We start from the raw sequence: 16,404 nt of genomic DNA on the forward strand, positions 1-16,404 counted from the left end.
GCGAGCGGCGGCGGTACGCGTCCTACGACCTTTTCATACCCCCACTATCCACGTCGGCGTGGAGTTGAGAATAGATTAGTGTGGCGCGCGAGGGGATGCTGACACCTGTGAAGCCCGCGAGGGGACGCGGATAGCTGTGAAGGTATGTCAGGTGTCAGCGTCCCCTCGCGGGGCTCGCTGCGCTCGCCACGCTTCGGGCTCGGTGGCTCGCTGCGCTCGCCACACTAATCTATTCTCTACTCCACGCCGACGTGGATAGTGGGGGTATGAAAAGGTCATAGGACGCGTACCGCCGCCGCTCGCCACGCTTCAGGTGGGCGTGGATAGTGGGATTTACATGGTCGACAGCTGTTGCGTCGACTAGTGCCACTGTGGACGGGTTTTAATAGTGTACCCCTAAACCCAGCTAAATTTAGATGCTTTTGCGTTTAAATTTAGATGTACCCCTACACCCAACTAAATCCAGACGCTTTAGCGTCTAAATTTAGATGCACCACCACCTTTGCGGCTCCCAGGGAGCCTGGCTTTTGCGCCTAAATCCAGGCGCCCCCTCCTTCCTAGCGGCTTGCAGGGAGTGTGAATCCAGGCACATTAGCGCCTAGATCTAGACTGCAAGCCATTGAATTTAGCGTGTACATGGGGGACACAGCGGTGTGCCGGGGTGTGTACTTTACAAGCCCCGGCACGTCAGCGTTGTGCCCGGGGTGTGTCCACTTGCCCCCGTTGTTGTCAGCGGTGCCCAGGCGCTGCCTATTTCACTGTGGAACTACAAGTACCACAGTGACCTGCCAGCGCCTGGGCCGCGCCTGGGCAGCGCGCTACTGCTGCTGCTGCCCGGCCGCCATGCTGTTTACGTAGCTGTCAGTACAGCTAGAGCGGCGCAAGCACACTCTGTCTGAGCTAGAGCGGCACGCGCACGGTTAATCAGAGCCTCTGGCAGTCTGCCAAGTTTCTGAGCCAGAGTGTGCGCGCGCGGCGCCGTGAAACTACAGAAGTACCAAATCTTTTTTCTTCTAATCTATACTCATGCCCTCGCGTCCTAGATTCCTTTCTAGTAGAAAAGAGGGTGCGTGACAGTTCCTTATATTGGCCCTTGATATACTTGTACATGTTGAGCATGTCCCCCCTTAAACGTCTCTTTTCTAGTGTAAATAGTCCCAAATTGCTTAATCTCTCCCCGTAGCTTAAATTCTTCATTCCCCTAATAAGCTTTGTTGCTCGCCTTTGGACTTTTTCTAATTCTATTATGTCCTTTTTATAGTGTGGGGCCCAGAACTGTACTCCGTACTCTAGGTGAGGTCTCACCAATGCTTTATATAGTGGCATAATTACCCTCGAGTCCCTAGTTTCCATTCCCCTCTTAATACATGCCAGAATTTTGTTGGCCTTTTTTGTAGCTACATTACAATGGGCACTACATCCTAGTTTGCTGTCTATTTGGACTCCTAGATCCTTTTCAAGTATGGAATTACCCAGTTCCTCTCCGCTAAGGTTGTAACTTGCACACTGGTTGTGTCTCCCAAGGTGCATAACCTTACATTTATCTACATTGAACCTCATCTTCCATTTTTTTGCCCACTCACCTGGAATTGCAAGATCATTTTGAAGCATGGTGACATCTTCTGATGATTTGACGACTTTGCTAAGTTTTGTATCGTCCGCAAAGATGGATACATTGCTGAGTAACCCTATCTCAATATCGTTAATAAAAATGTTAAACAAAATGGGCCCCAAAACCGAACCCTGGGGCACTCCACTTAGTACCGGTATCATATCTGATACGGCACCATTCACAACCACTCTTTGTTCTCTATTACATAGCCAATTCCCTACCCATCTGCAGATATTTTCACCCAATCCTAGGTTCTCCATTTTATTAATCAATCTCTTGTGTGGGACAGTATCAAATGCTTTAGCGAAATCTAGGAAAATCACAACTACAGCATTTCCATTATCGAGGTTTTTGCTTACCTCTTCATAGAACCCTAGTAGATTAGTTTGGCATGAACGATTTTTCACGAACCCATGTTGGTTAGCACTGAGTAGATGGTGATGATCTAAATATTTCTGGATACCATCCCTTAAAAATCCTTCAAATAGTTTACCCACAATTGATGTTAAACTAATGGGTCTGTAATTAGCGGGATCTTCCTTTTTTCCTTTTTTGAATATTGGCACTACCTCTGCTATTCTCCAATCTTTTGGTACTATACCTGACGATAGTGACTTGCTAAAGATATAATGTAGGGGGGTAGCTAGTTCATCCCTTAATTCCATTAATACCCTCGGATGAATCCCATCTGGCCCTGGTGATTTATTTGTTTTGAGTTTGCTTAGCCTCAGTATTATTTCCTTCGGCGTGAAAGCCACAATGGCCCTTATTCTGATCGGTGCGGATATTCCCGAATTGTTACGGTGCGGGCCGCACGCAACGCTGTGCGGCAGCGTGCGGGCATCGTCCGTAGAAACGCCCACGTGTCCTCCGCATTCGGACGGAGTCACTCTTTAAAAACAGGGCGTGTGTACGGACGACATACAAACCGTGCGTGTGCGGGGGAAACGTACAGATTCTTGCACGGTCTTCCCGCACAAGCACGGTCTTACCGCGTGAGAACGTACGGAAAGCTGTCCGTACGCCCCGATGCGGAGTATTTACGCACAATCCAACACAATTGTGTACTGAGTACACACAGCGATCACATGACCCACTTAGGCTATTAGGCAACCTCCTGCAAAAGGGATTGTTAGCAATTGCAATCAATTAAATGCTCATCTATACTGACCCACATTCCTACTACATTCATGACACACATTAACCCTTACAGCATGTGACCCAAACATACATCTATATACACTATGTACATTTTGCTTATTTTAAACATTTTAAACAACTTACACATATACTTTAGCATGTTAGAAAAATACACTGACAACTTTCAACTTTAAATAACCATTTATTAATAAACAAATGGCAAAAAAAAAAAAATTAATCTTCTGCATCTATTAGCCGGTCCATTTCTTCCAGCATGAGGCGCATCAGGCCTCGCAGTCTTACGAGGGCCCCACGGCGACCCTCCTCTGCTTGGGCAGGCTCATCTGTTGAGGAAATTCAAAATTAAAAATGACTAATGATATTCCTGCATACATTTAACATAGTCAAACCTACATTTGAAACATGCATTCTGAGAGGTGTGTGTGTGTATGTATATATATATAACTAGATATATATACACACATATCTACCTATATATATGAGACATACACCTATACATACATGCATACATACTACATAGAAAGCCTGATTTTGGCCCTCTACCCTTTACTCTGTAGAACACCTCACAGTCATACTGCTCCTTCTCCATCCAAACCCACCCATGACTAAGCTCTGAGAAGCATGCCACGCGCAGCCCCAATCACAAATCGGCTAACAAAGTTCAGTGTCTCTTATATGATGGAGCCTGGCAGGGGAGTGACACAACTCTCAGGAATGCTCAGTACATTTGTGCAATTAAGCATGGCTTGGCTGCTGATATTTTGCTCCAGAAATCATTGTCAGAATGCCAGTTAGGGGAAGCTGCAGCACTAACCCACTCCCATGCTCAAAAGCATTACTAACACCAAATACACACATAATTATGGTGCAAAACATACATGCAGACCGCAGGGGGTGTTTAGCTAGAGGAGGGCCCAGGGGCACTCACCACTTGTTACTCCAGTCTAAGCCACGCCTGGCCATACTCCATTTATGCCATACGGAATCTAGTTTACAAAGATCATTCACCAGTAAACTCTACTCACCTATATGAACCTACACATTGTATGCAACCAGCAGGGACATGTAACCCTTACATGAGCAACTCATCTCTTTCTTCCTGGATACAGATTAACTACACAGGTTCAGTGGCACTTCAATTCGACCTGAAAGCCATCCGCACAACCTGTGTCATTAATATGTGTCCAGGATGAAAGGTATGGTTTGGGCACCCTATCTAACCCCAAAGTGTGTCTGTTGCTACCCAATTTGTTGTTTGCCTTTATAGTATTTTCAAACACATTTGAATCAACAGTGCTACATATCAAATAGTGGATGACAAAAGGAAGATCGAATCTTTATGTATACATACCACTTTCGGCCACCTGCTCCACCACACAGGCCTCCTCATCCTCCCCCTCTTCCTGGGCCTCTTCGGCCGCCACGACCTCCTCCTCGGCCACCACGACCTCCTCCTCGGCCACCAGGACCTCCTCCTCGGCCACCACGACCTCCTCCTCGGCTGCCACCTCTGCCTCCACTGGCCACTCAGCCTCCTCCACTCCTTCACTTTCCTGGGCCTCCCCTTCGTCCTCGCCCATCGCTGGCTCCGCCTCCTCCTGTGCCTGGCCTGTCTCTGCCTCCTCCCGGGCCTGCCTTGCTCGTGCACGTGCTGTGTTTGGGAAAAACGATAAAAGTGCCAATTAGTGGTAATTTGTATTAAGCCTTATCAACCTATAAATGCAAAGGTTAGAGGTACTGATACTTGTACATGCAAACAGCTCCTCAGTGGCCTTTACAAAACACAGCCTGTAACATGGCAGGTATGCTGTGACATTTGGCCCATTGTAAGCATCACAAGCATTAATCCTCCCCAATAACATATTTTATGACCATTACAGGGTGTCAATCAGGAAGTAGCACTCATATATTGTATGGCATGTTTAACTCATGATCAGGCTGCTGACCTTAGTGGATGAAATAATGTCAGGTAAGCAATCATGTACAAATACTGTTGAAATACTCACATCTAGCAATGCTGGCCCTTATGCTTTGAAGCCTCTCTGGCTCCCTGCGCCGGAGGTCGGACCACCGCCGCTCAAGCTGTGCGATGGTCCGCCGCACATGGGTGCGGGCGTATATCCGCCGGCGGGCCACCGCATAGGCAGAACGTTTCTGCCTATTTGTAATAAACGGGCCAGCACGGCCCAGCCTGGTCTCCATAACGGAGACCAGTGCCCTCAGTTCGGCTGCAGAGAAGGGTGCTGCTCTGCCATAAGCCGCCATTTTAGGAGTGGCACAAATTTAACAATCATGTGCTGTCATTGGTTGATCAGAGTGATATTTGGTATTAACTTTATTGTTCATTTTTACACTAACAGCGTGTATGTGCCCGAACAGACGGCTAACCCATTGCATCGCACACCCATCCTAAACAGTGTAAAATAAGATGGCAACATATATCTAATCTATAACATTCACCAAACATGGGTATAAGCAACAGGTGAAATAGTGTGCATCTCTAGACACTTACACCTAACTCAACAAGGTACCAAACAGCTAATGTATAATGAAGGCAGACCTTTTCCCAAAATGAGCCCATGCAGCCATGTGTACACTTACCTTCTACTGGGCCATACTACAGAGGTGGAATGAAAAGTAGCTAGCATCTAACCTGAATGTGGAGTGCTTTCACATGTGATTTGGATGCTAGCACTGATTACTTGTGGCTAAGTGGTGGACTGGATTGACATATGGAATGGGTAGTGTCAGTTGTACTACATAGCAAACAAGTGCACAGTACAGAAGTACATTCAAATATACATGCCATGTCTGACCTTAGTTGTATTTGGTCATTGGTGTTGGAATCTGCATTTAGCAAATAAATCAGACTTACTGAGTTTGCCAGGTTTTTTGGGAATATTTTTCCACACCAAGGGGCGGGCCGTATGCGCCGCACGGTTGACGCTGGCGTACGGGACGCGGCCGTACGGAACGCAGCTTGCAGCTGATTAACGCCAATTACAGAAATAGTATTTAAAGTGGTCCTAGAAAGGCAAACACTTGTTGCAAACATGCCAGGCTCAGACTCAGAGGAAGAGCAGGTGGTGCAGAATCTGTTGTCCCGCATGGAGGCCAACACCACCTATGTACCCCTCAACCCAGAGGACCGAGCTGGCCCATCAACAGCAGGCCAATCAGCAGCTGGGCCATCCTCAGCAAAATCATTGGGAACACAGCAGGTGGCTTCCCAACAGAGTAGCCAGCCCAGCACTTCAGGTACAGCAACCGGTGGGCGTGGCCGTGGCAGTGGCAGTGCCCGTGGCCGCAGTGGGGCAACACGGGAACCAACAACACGAAACATGGCATTTGAACCGCGGGAGCTTGACATCCTGGTGACCCGGGCACGTGATTTAATTGAGTGTCCTGCGGTGAAGTTGACACACACAAGGAGATGAAAGATCTGGGAGGAGATAACGGCGGAGATTAATGCAGTGGCTCCACAAGTTCGTCAGACGGAGCACGTTAAGAAGAGGCAAGTACATGTGTGTAAAATTTGAGTAGGACAAGTCCAGTAATGTTTACATTCAATATTAGATGGAGTTGGGAAATGGGTGTTCACGTTGCTTGGACGCACAGACATGTAGGCCATGACATTGAATTGATAGTTATTGGAGGGTGACTGTTTTTGTATCTTCTAAGGATTGGTTTGAAAAAAGAATATAGTAGGTTTGGTGTCAGTAGGCACATGTTGTATTATGTTTCAGATTGCAATGGGTGCTACAGCAAACATGAGGAGTTACATGTATTAATATGTACACTTTGATTGCAGGTGGCACGACTTCAAAGGCAACCTCAAGAAGAAATTGACCGAGCGGTGGCAACACAGCCAGACCTCTGGGGCTGGCCCCATGCCTGGCAAGCTGGAGCTCACCCCCCTGGAAGAGATGGCCCAGTGCTGTATAGCAGTGGAGGAGGTCCGGGGGGTGAGCACTATAGACAGCGAGTCCCCAGCGGAAGTGATGGCTTCTACTCTTGAAGGTAATTATTTGCCAGGCCATAAGTAGATGTTTTAAATGTTGCATGGAATGTGTGGTAATTTGAATTTTCTTGTTCAACAGCATCGCCACCGCTTGGTCAAGATTCTCTTGAGGAGGTTGTGGAGTCTGTGCCACCTGGCCCCAGTAGCAGGCCCGTGCAGCAGCTGCCAAGATTGTCTGCGGCTGAATTGTCCATGTGGGGCCGTGTGCTGGATAGTATTGTGCAGCAGGGAGAGTCGGCATTCGAGCGGGTGCGTAGGGCCGAGGAGGTGCTGCAGGGTTTGACCACCAGCCAGCAGAGTATTGCTGAGAGCCTGCAGGCTATGAGTGCCAGCCAGCAAGCTATGGCTGGCAGCCACCAAGCTATTGCTGGTAGCCTGCAGGTGCTGGCTGATCAAGCCCTGCGGCAAAACGACCTCCTCCTCCGCCATAATGAACTTATGGTGGAGCTAGTTAACAGCAATAGGGCCCTAATGTCACCCGCTTCGGGTGCATTACCAACCTCATCACTCCCTGCTGCCAGAGGGGGAAGAAGATCCACCCCCTCACCAGCACGTGCTCCACATGAGCCACCATCTGACTCTGGCCGTGGACGAGGCAGAAGAGCTGCTGCACGTGGCAAGGAGCCTGCCAGGGGCAAACGTGCTCGCAAATGAACTTGTGTCCCCATTAATCTCCTCCGTTATGTCTTCCCAAATCTTCCATTGAGCTGTGTGTGTCAGCATCCTGTGTCCAAATCCGTGCCCAGGGTCACCACTTTTGCCCGCGGTTCAAATGTCATGTTTGGTTTCTCTGTTGCCCTGTTTCAGTGTGCTGTACTTGAAGTGTTGGTGCTGTACTTTTGTTGTGAAGCCACCTGATGTGTTCCCAATGATTCTGCTGTGGCTATTTATTCTTTATTATGTAATTTTTGTCCTGTTTTGTTATGTATTTTCAATTATTGCCAAAGTTTGTTTAATAAATGTTATTTTGGCCCCACAAATGTCTGTATTAATTTAGACATGCAGAAGTGGCATGTGTATTAGTATTAATATTATTAAGTTGTGTGCATTATTTGCAGTGTTAAAGTGTGTGACAAGTGCAGCATGTAATGTTCCCTTTAAGCTGCAATGCTTCCAATTGTAGCAGTGAGAAGCGTGTAATTAAAAAGTCATGGGTAAAGTATGTGATTGTATTGGGTTCAGGTGACATTGGTTGAGGTGCGTCCGTCCTGATTAGGCGTTCCGATTGCCTAGCGCATGACCGAGTGGTGTCCGCAAAGCAAAAGTAACCTTTTGGACACCGCACATTTCTTCCCTTTTTGTTCGCGTGCATTCGGCGTGCTGTCCGAATGCACGCCTACCAATATATGTGTACTCCCCCGTGTCCGCCCATGTTTCCGCCCAGTTTAGCCCACTTTGAAACTACGCCCCTGTGTCTTTCCGCATGACGCCCATAACACACCCCTATTGGCCGAATGTATGCGGTGCACAGTTCTGTACGGGATTAGCGAGAACAAGTACGGAGACCATGCGTGGCACATGCGCCTAGCGATCGCCACGCATGCGCAGACGGCTAAAAAACGCCATCCGAAAGAATTCGGGAATATCCGCACCGATCAGAATAAGGGCCAATGAGATCTGGCTTATTTGTCCCGTTTGTGGTAAATGTTCGTTCCACAGTCTGCTCTCCCTTAGTAAATACTGATGAGAAGAACTCATTTAACAGTTTTGCTTTTCCCTTGTCCTCAGTGACACTTTTTCTACTAGTATCAGTTAGTGGGCCTATGTTTTCCTTAATTAAACGTTTACTATTTATGTATTTAAAAAACTTCTTTGGGTTGGTTTTGCTTTCAGTGGCTATGCACTCTTCATATAATATTTTAGCTGCTTTGATTACCCCTTTACAAGTTTTGTTTGATTCTTTGTATTTTGCGAACGCCTCCTCATTCAAGTTATTTTTATAGAATTTAAAGGCTCTGGTTTTATTGTTGATAGCTGACCTTACTTCTTTGTCCAACTATGGTGGCTTTTTTTGTTGAATTTACCTTTAGTTACTTTAGGAATGTATTCAATAGTTAGTGAATCAAGCACCTTTTTTAGAGTATCCCACATTTCCTCTGCATTTTTTCCCTCCATAACAGTTTCCCACCCAATTCCTGTTAGGGCTTCCCTGAATAATTCAAAGTTCGCTTTTCTGAAGTTTAGTATTTTTGCAGATCCTCTTTGATGTAATTTACTGAAGTTGATTTCCAGTGAAACCATATTGTGATCACTGTTCCCTAATTGTTCAATTACTTTTGTGTTTGAAACTAAGTCTGTGTTATTTGTTAAAACTAAGTCCAAGAGTGCCTCATCACGAGTTGGAGTTTCCACCGTTTGTGTAATAAACTGGTCTTTAAGTAAGCTTAAGAACCCATTGCTTCTTGCTGATTTACCCGTTTCATTTTCCCAATCAATGTCGGGTAAATTAAAATCCCCCATAATTAATACCTGCCCCTGATTTGATGCTTGTTTGATTTGGTTTAAAAGAAGAGACTCTTCCCTTTCGTTTATATTTGGTGGTCTATAGCATACCCCTATTATAAATTTGTTTTTTGTTTTTTTATTATTGTCGGTTATCTCTGCCCACACTGTCTCCGAGTTGTCGTCTTCCAGGTCTGTGCTCATATTTTTCTCACATGATGTTAAGTTATTATTTACATATAGGCACACACCCCCGCCCCTTCTATTTTCCCTGTCTTTCCTGTAGAGTGTATATCCCTCCATGTTTAATGCCCAGTCATGCGACTCATTACACCATGTTTCTGTAATACCAATGATGTCGTAGTCGCGCCCTACTGATCACCGTTTCTAGCTCCCCGATTTTACTCACTAAGCTTCTTGCATTAGCCAGTAAGCATTTTAATTTATGTTTATTTTTAGATATGGCTCTAATATTGTGATTAGTTTCACCCCAGGACCCATTTGAATTCTTTACTAGCTTCCTCTTTCCCCTCTCCCCTTCAATAGACTCTCTACAGGCCTCCCCACCATGCACACTGCCTGCCCTCTTTATAGCTCTGGGAATTCTTCCTCTGTCCTTCCCTCCTTCCCGAGTTGAGAATAGAAAGTGTGGCGAGCGCAGCGAGCCACCGAGCCCGAAGCGTGGCGAGCGGACGTGGATACCTGTGAAGCCCGCGAGGAGACACGGATACCTGTGAAGGTCTCCGCGTGCGCTCGCCACGCTTCGGGCTCTGTGGCTCGCTGCGCTCGCCACACTTTCTATTCTCAACTTCACGCCGACATGGATATTGGGGGTATGAAAAGGTCATAGGACGCGTACCGCCGCCACTCGCCACGCTTCGGGATGGCGTGGATAGTGGGTGACACTTTTTTTTAAATTTTTGTAGAACATGTTACACTGTGTTCTTGTAGAATGAAATATTGGATTGCATTTGGTGGTACATAACCGTTTGCTATATGTCCGTGCTTGTGTTAGCATGTATTGAAATGTGGTGCATATTGCACTTATTATGTAATATTAAAGTAGCATGTAAGATTTATTTTTTGCTTTTTTTTTTTCCTTTCTATTCCAGTTTTCGATACAGTCTTTTGGACATAAATTTGTGCATAATCTGCCAAATATATGAGGTAAATATATTTTTTTTAATTTCAACTTTATTTTCATTTTTCTTTACTTTACACATAAAAAACGTATATGTGAGGTAAATATTAGTGGTATTAGATTGCATATTAATGAATAACACTACAGTGCATTGTGTTTTGAAGGGGATTCTTCATTTTTTTTAATTTATGGGTTAATGTTTGTGTTTGATATTTTTCAGCATGGACCGTTGTGTGGATCGACCACTTATGGGGAAGTTGATAGACCTTTACAAGGAAAATAGATGCCTGTGGAAGCAGGACCACATGGACTTTCACAATCAGGCGAAGCTGAATGAGGCGTACGCTAGGAGACGTGTCCCTCATGCGGACGTCACATGGGTCCGGAGGAAGTATACTGATATGCGAACAGTGTTGGTGAAGGAGCATAATCGGGTCCGGGAGCCGATCGTGAGAACCTTTACCAGCCGAAGTTGTGGTACTATGACCGGATGCTGTTCATTGTGGAGCAACAAGGAAGGAGAGGAAGAGAGGGGACTGCTACGGATGAAGGCTCTTTATCCAGTGAACAGGAGAGCACGGACGTAGTAAGTATTGTGGTGAAATATGTTTTTCATGTAACTGAAAGTGTAATGTAACGATTTTACATTTTTTATACCTTTCTATTTATTCTAGGCAGTTCCTTCTGAGTCGGTGCAGCAGGCTGAGTCGGTGGCGGAGGTGGCGGCTCTTGCGGTGGCGAGCACGTCATCAGCTCCCCCCAGGAGGCGCAGGAGGAGACAGCTATTGTGGTGGTATTGGTTGATAATAGCCTCTCTAGTAGGAGGCTAAGTGTTATTAGCGACCAACTATAGAATTGTGAAATTAGCGCAAATCTGGGAATTTTGTGTTTTATATATAGGGAAGACGGTCCGGCACTCCCAGTAACAGTACCTCTCAGCGATCGGTGCCTTCACTGCAGGGACTTGCTGTGATATACAAACGAAGGTGCGGCACTCACGATCAGTCAAACAATAAACGATATGCTGCCACAGAGGTTCGATCAACGTTTCAAAACTTTATTGTTTTGTCATCATTGTTATATATATATATATATATATATATATATATATATATCACCTGCAGTTACCCATTGACCAAGTTTATACTGCCTTTACTCTTGTTGTGACAATTTCAAGGGGGCCCCCTTGTCTAAAGTGCCCCGGGCCCCCCGAAGGCTTAATCTGGCACTGCTTGGGACCTCCAATATACAACAATGAAACAAAGCGGCACTCGGAGACTTACATAGTAGTGAAGATCAGGGGATTACTTTTAATCCATGTGCAGTAAGAAGAGTAACGTTTCGGAGCACGGCGGCTCCGTCGTCAGATCAGTGTTATGGACAACATACAAATACAATGCACAGATATATAAACACTTGTAGTGACAAATGTGAAGAGGCTTACCCGCCCCCTGTCCTGTCCCACCGGTCCCGTGCAGCACTGCCGGCGACTTCTGGGTCGGCGTCCATCATTCCACACCATGTCTGCATCACTCAGTGGTGCATGCGTGCTCGTCATAGCTGCGCCTGTCCTTCGGCCTGTCCGGGTGCTGTGGCTGGAAGTGAACAGTGTGTGAAAAAAAACATCTTTAAAACTGCTATGAACATGTGACTTGTCTTTCTGTGCACAACATAATAAAATATGATAAAAAACATCCATAGCACTAAAAGCACTAAAAGTATTTGTATGTTGTGCATAACCTATATATATATATATATATATATATATATATATATATATATATATATAAACGAAGCAAGTCAAGCAGCATACCACCAACAGCTTGGTTCCTTTTAAAGGGTGCCCGTCCAGGAACTGGTGTCCCGTCAACAATACAGCCAATTTCGCACAGTGGCACTCCAAAATAATACACAATCAGCCAATGGTGTAGGTCAATAATGTTTCAAGGCTACTTTATTTGCCTCTTCATCAGATCACAGAACATAATGAAAAACAGTGACATTTATACTTACAAACACCAGTGTGCTAGTATCCCGGCGTCGGAGCAGCTTCCGGTCTGTTTACGCATCCTACGTCGTGTGCGTTGCACCCACGTCACTCCGCACAAGCGAGGGTACGTCATGCAGTGCACAGGAGCTCCGTTGCCGTGGATACTGTAATCAAAACAACAAACAGCTTTATTAGACACATATCTAAAAGAGAAAATTAAAAACATAAAAACAGACAACGTCATGCATCATATAGCAGCAGAGATACTTTTTGGCATCATACTTTTTGAAACTTTATGAGATGGCAGGGAAGCCGCACCTCACGTATACAGAAAATAAATCATAAGAAATTACGTAACCCAAGATGTTCATTTAATCCGCGTGGGGCCAAGGTCCCCAAGTGATAAATCCAACTGGTTTCACGTTGTAATAATTTGAGGGACCTATCCCCACGTCTGAATGAATACGGTATATGATCAATTATGATATACCGGAGTGATGCTAAATTATGGCCAGCCATTAAAAAATGGCGAGCCACTGGCTGGTCACTCAAACCACTTTCCAGTGCATTTTTGATCAAATGGCGATGGGTTGCCATCCTCTCACGCAAAGTGCGGTTGGTGGCCTATCGTAGGTGACGTAGCTACGGCCACATGGACATGTAATCAAATATTTTACAAATTTCATTGTACATGTAAGTTTATGTTTAATGTACAGTACATTTTCTTCCCTGATAAAGGATTGTTAAAATATGAAGATGCCATCATGGTTCTGCACCTCAGACACCCCAAACACCTAAAACACCCATTTTTTTCAGGCAAGAAAGGTATCAGAGTATGTCTGACTTCTGGTTAACCCTGTAATATCGGTGCGCACCACCCAATCAAATATGTTACGCCCCCATTGATAGCAGGGCATAAGCCTGGTCTCAGTCAGTCGGTCTTGGGGTACACAGTAATGATAGGCCCCCAACGTTTGGCTGTTTTGTTAATTTCATCACTCTGGGAATTAAAGTGATTAACCCAAGGAAGGTGGTATCCTGTAGATTTTTTCACCTGTACCTCAAGAAGATCACACCTACGTTTACTCATAGCCCTGTTTTTTGCTGCCAAGACGGATTGTTTATCGTAGCCACGATATACAAATTTAGTTACCATAAGGTCCATTTGCACCTCTGCATCAGCATCAGAACTACACATTCTCCTAGCCCTCAAGAACTGGGAATACGGTAAACCATATTGGAGTGGTTTTGGATGAAAACTACTGGCGTGCAGAATGGTGTTACGGTCTGTTTTTTTTTAAATAGATATTGGTGCTAATTGCACCTTCACACAATGTAACCTCCACATCTAGAAAATGCACTGAAGTTGTATGAATATTATATGTAAACTTAATCGGGCTTACAGACTCGTTGTGGGTCTGTAAATGCCTTTTAAGTTCAATGCTAGATCCCGACCAAATCATGAATAGGTCGTCAATGAACCTGGCGTATGCTATGATATTTTCACACACACTAGGGACATCTAGTAAGATCTCACGTTCCGCCTGCAGCATGTAGGCATTGGCGTATGATGGGGCCACATTGGACCCCATTGCACAGCCCGACAGCTGCAGGTAGAACTCACCATCATATATGAAGTAGTTATGCGTCATGATCATTTTCAGCAGATCCAAAACAAGCTCCATAGGGGGGCCATCATAAAAAGGGTTATCTTTCAACAATTTAGCAACAGCTGCTTGGCCATCGCCATTCGGAATGACAGTGTATAGGAACACACTGCCATTCGGGATGGTGTCAATACTGATTAGAACATTCAGAAAGGCAGTAGTATCACGTATATGACCAATACTGTTGACAATATATGGCTGTATAAGTGCATCTAAATATACTGCCAAAGCCTGGAATAATGATTTTCTGACCGAAATTATAGGCCGTCCCGGTGGTGATGTCATGTTCTTGTGCACTTTATGTAGTGTGTATAGCACTGCTACCAAAGGATCTTTCAGCAAAAGTGCATCAGAAAGTTTTTGGTCAATGGCTCCACTTCGAACAGCCATAGTGAGAAGTTCTTGCAATTCCTTCCTGAATGAATACGTCGGGTCCCCAGACAACTTGCAATAAACATTGGTGTCCGATAGCTGGCGCTGAATTTCATACTTATACTGGCCAATGTCCTGAATGACAATAGGACATTGGCCTGATGAAAATACTGCTGTATTGAAACGTTGCTGTGTTGCTTCAATAAATTTCATTCAAGTTGGAAGCTGTCTGGACTGCCATATTTATTGAAAACGTCTACATTATCCCTACAACGAGGGCACCGACAAGAATTGCAGATTTGGAGGTTGTGTCCGGACATCTATGGTATATATATATATATATATATATATATATAGTCGGGGTGCGGCGGCACTCAGTCAAAGAAGAAACAGCGGTACAGCCTTTAAGACGCCAACGTTTCAATATTTAATCATATTTTCGTCAGGGCAGCAATAACATGTAAAAAACTCACCATACTTATAGTGCAGACCATCACCAGATCCTCCCTCGAGGCAGACGCCGACGCAGTCGGAGTCGCCAGCGGAAGTCATCACCCTGTAATACACCCACCACCATCTTGGTTACTGGAAACAAAGCATAAGAATCAATGTACAAGTACTGGCAAAAACGTATACATAGAAAAAAACGGAGCAGCTGATCGCAAGAATAATGCATAGAACATACAATTTGTAAAAAGCAATTTGTAAACAACATTTTATAAAAAGCATTGGACGGGCTGTCTCCGGATCAAGTATCGATATTCTTGTTTCCTTGGATGTGTCAAACAGGACACTGTGTTTTTAATTGGTGATTATCCCCATCTACGCTACATGATGGAACAAGCATCAGAGAGGGTCACATTGGAAGTGGGTGACACGTTGACATTTTCTGATGTCGACGCTACAGGTATAGTCTACACGCAAAAAGTGTTTGAGACTACTGATAACATCCCGTTACCAGATTTGTTCAGAGATTGGACTAAACTCAAAAGGAGAGAGACAGACTTTTTTTATCATGGGGCTACTTTATCGGAATATTTCACCTCTAAGAAAATTCCACGCGGGTTCCGCATAAAGAACATCCCGACCATTGGACGAAATAATGTGTTGTTCTGTAAACGCTGGTGCGCAATCTTAAACAAATGCTCCCTAGATCTCCTATTACTAGTTATTGAGGAGTCTACTAGGGAGCTTAATGTGACAAAAGAGAAATTATCCACTTTTGAAGATCAGCACAAACAAGCGTTTATTGATGACTCAAGCTGTGATTGGCTGCAAAAGCTACAAAACCAAGTAGACAGCTACAAGAAAGAGTTAATCAAGTAGAAACGTGAAAAATACAACAAGGTTAACCATGACTACGAAACACACAATGTCTACGGTTGGTTGACGGGAGGTACAGATACCTCCAACAGAAATTCCTCCTCACGCAGACCGCGTCGTGGCAATAGATTCGATACCTCAAACGAATCCGGTACATCTGCCAGCGAAGGAGAGAAAAATCCAAGAAGAGCCAAGAAAGCTCCCATCCCTTTAGCCATCCGCACCCGGGCGCAACTAAAATTACCCGACGGCACACCCGCAGAGGAGGCCAGTGGAAGCGGCTCAAAGGGACACAAACCCCCGGCAAGGGACAAGAGGAGCTGATTTTTAACTTATCCTCCATACCCCTGACTCAGGTTGAGACCAATCTGCTTAATAAAGGATTGAATTATGTCCCCACGACCTCGTAGACAGCTACAAGAAAGAGTTAATCAAGTATAAACGTGAAAAATACAACAAGGTTAACCATGACTACGAAACACACAATGTCTACGGTTGGTTGACGGGAGGTACAGATACCTCCAACAGAAATTCCTCCTCACGCAGACCGCGTCGTGGCAATAGATTCGATACCTCAAACGAATCCGGTACATCTGCCAGCGAAGGAGAGAAAAATCCGAGAAGAGCCAAGAAAGCTCCCATCCCTTTAGCCATCCGCACCCGGGCGCAACTAAA

At 45.1% G+C, this 16,404-nt stretch overlaps 1 long non-coding RNA gene across 1 annotated transcript; it reads right to left on the reverse strand.

Annotated features, from left to right (window-relative positions):
- Positions 1-4,215: 4,215 nt before the first annotated feature.
- On the reverse strand, positions 4,216-13,249 carry LOC146027248 (uncharacterized). The gene is made up of 3 exons (XR_014454725.1): positions 12,391-13,249; positions 11,822-11,972; positions 4,216-4,424 (listed from the first exon to the last, which is right to left on the reverse strand). It is a non-coding gene; the product is annotated as an uncharacterized LOC146027248 (long non-coding RNA).
- Positions 13,250-16,404: the final 3,155 nt, after the last annotated feature.

Source organism: Crinia signifera, chromosome 1 (genome assembly GCF_055691185.1).
Source record: "Crinia signifera chromosome 1, ASM5569118v1, whole genome shotgun sequence".
Classification (NCBI taxonomy): Eukaryota; Metazoa; Chordata; class Amphibia; order Anura; family Myobatrachidae; genus Crinia; species Crinia signifera.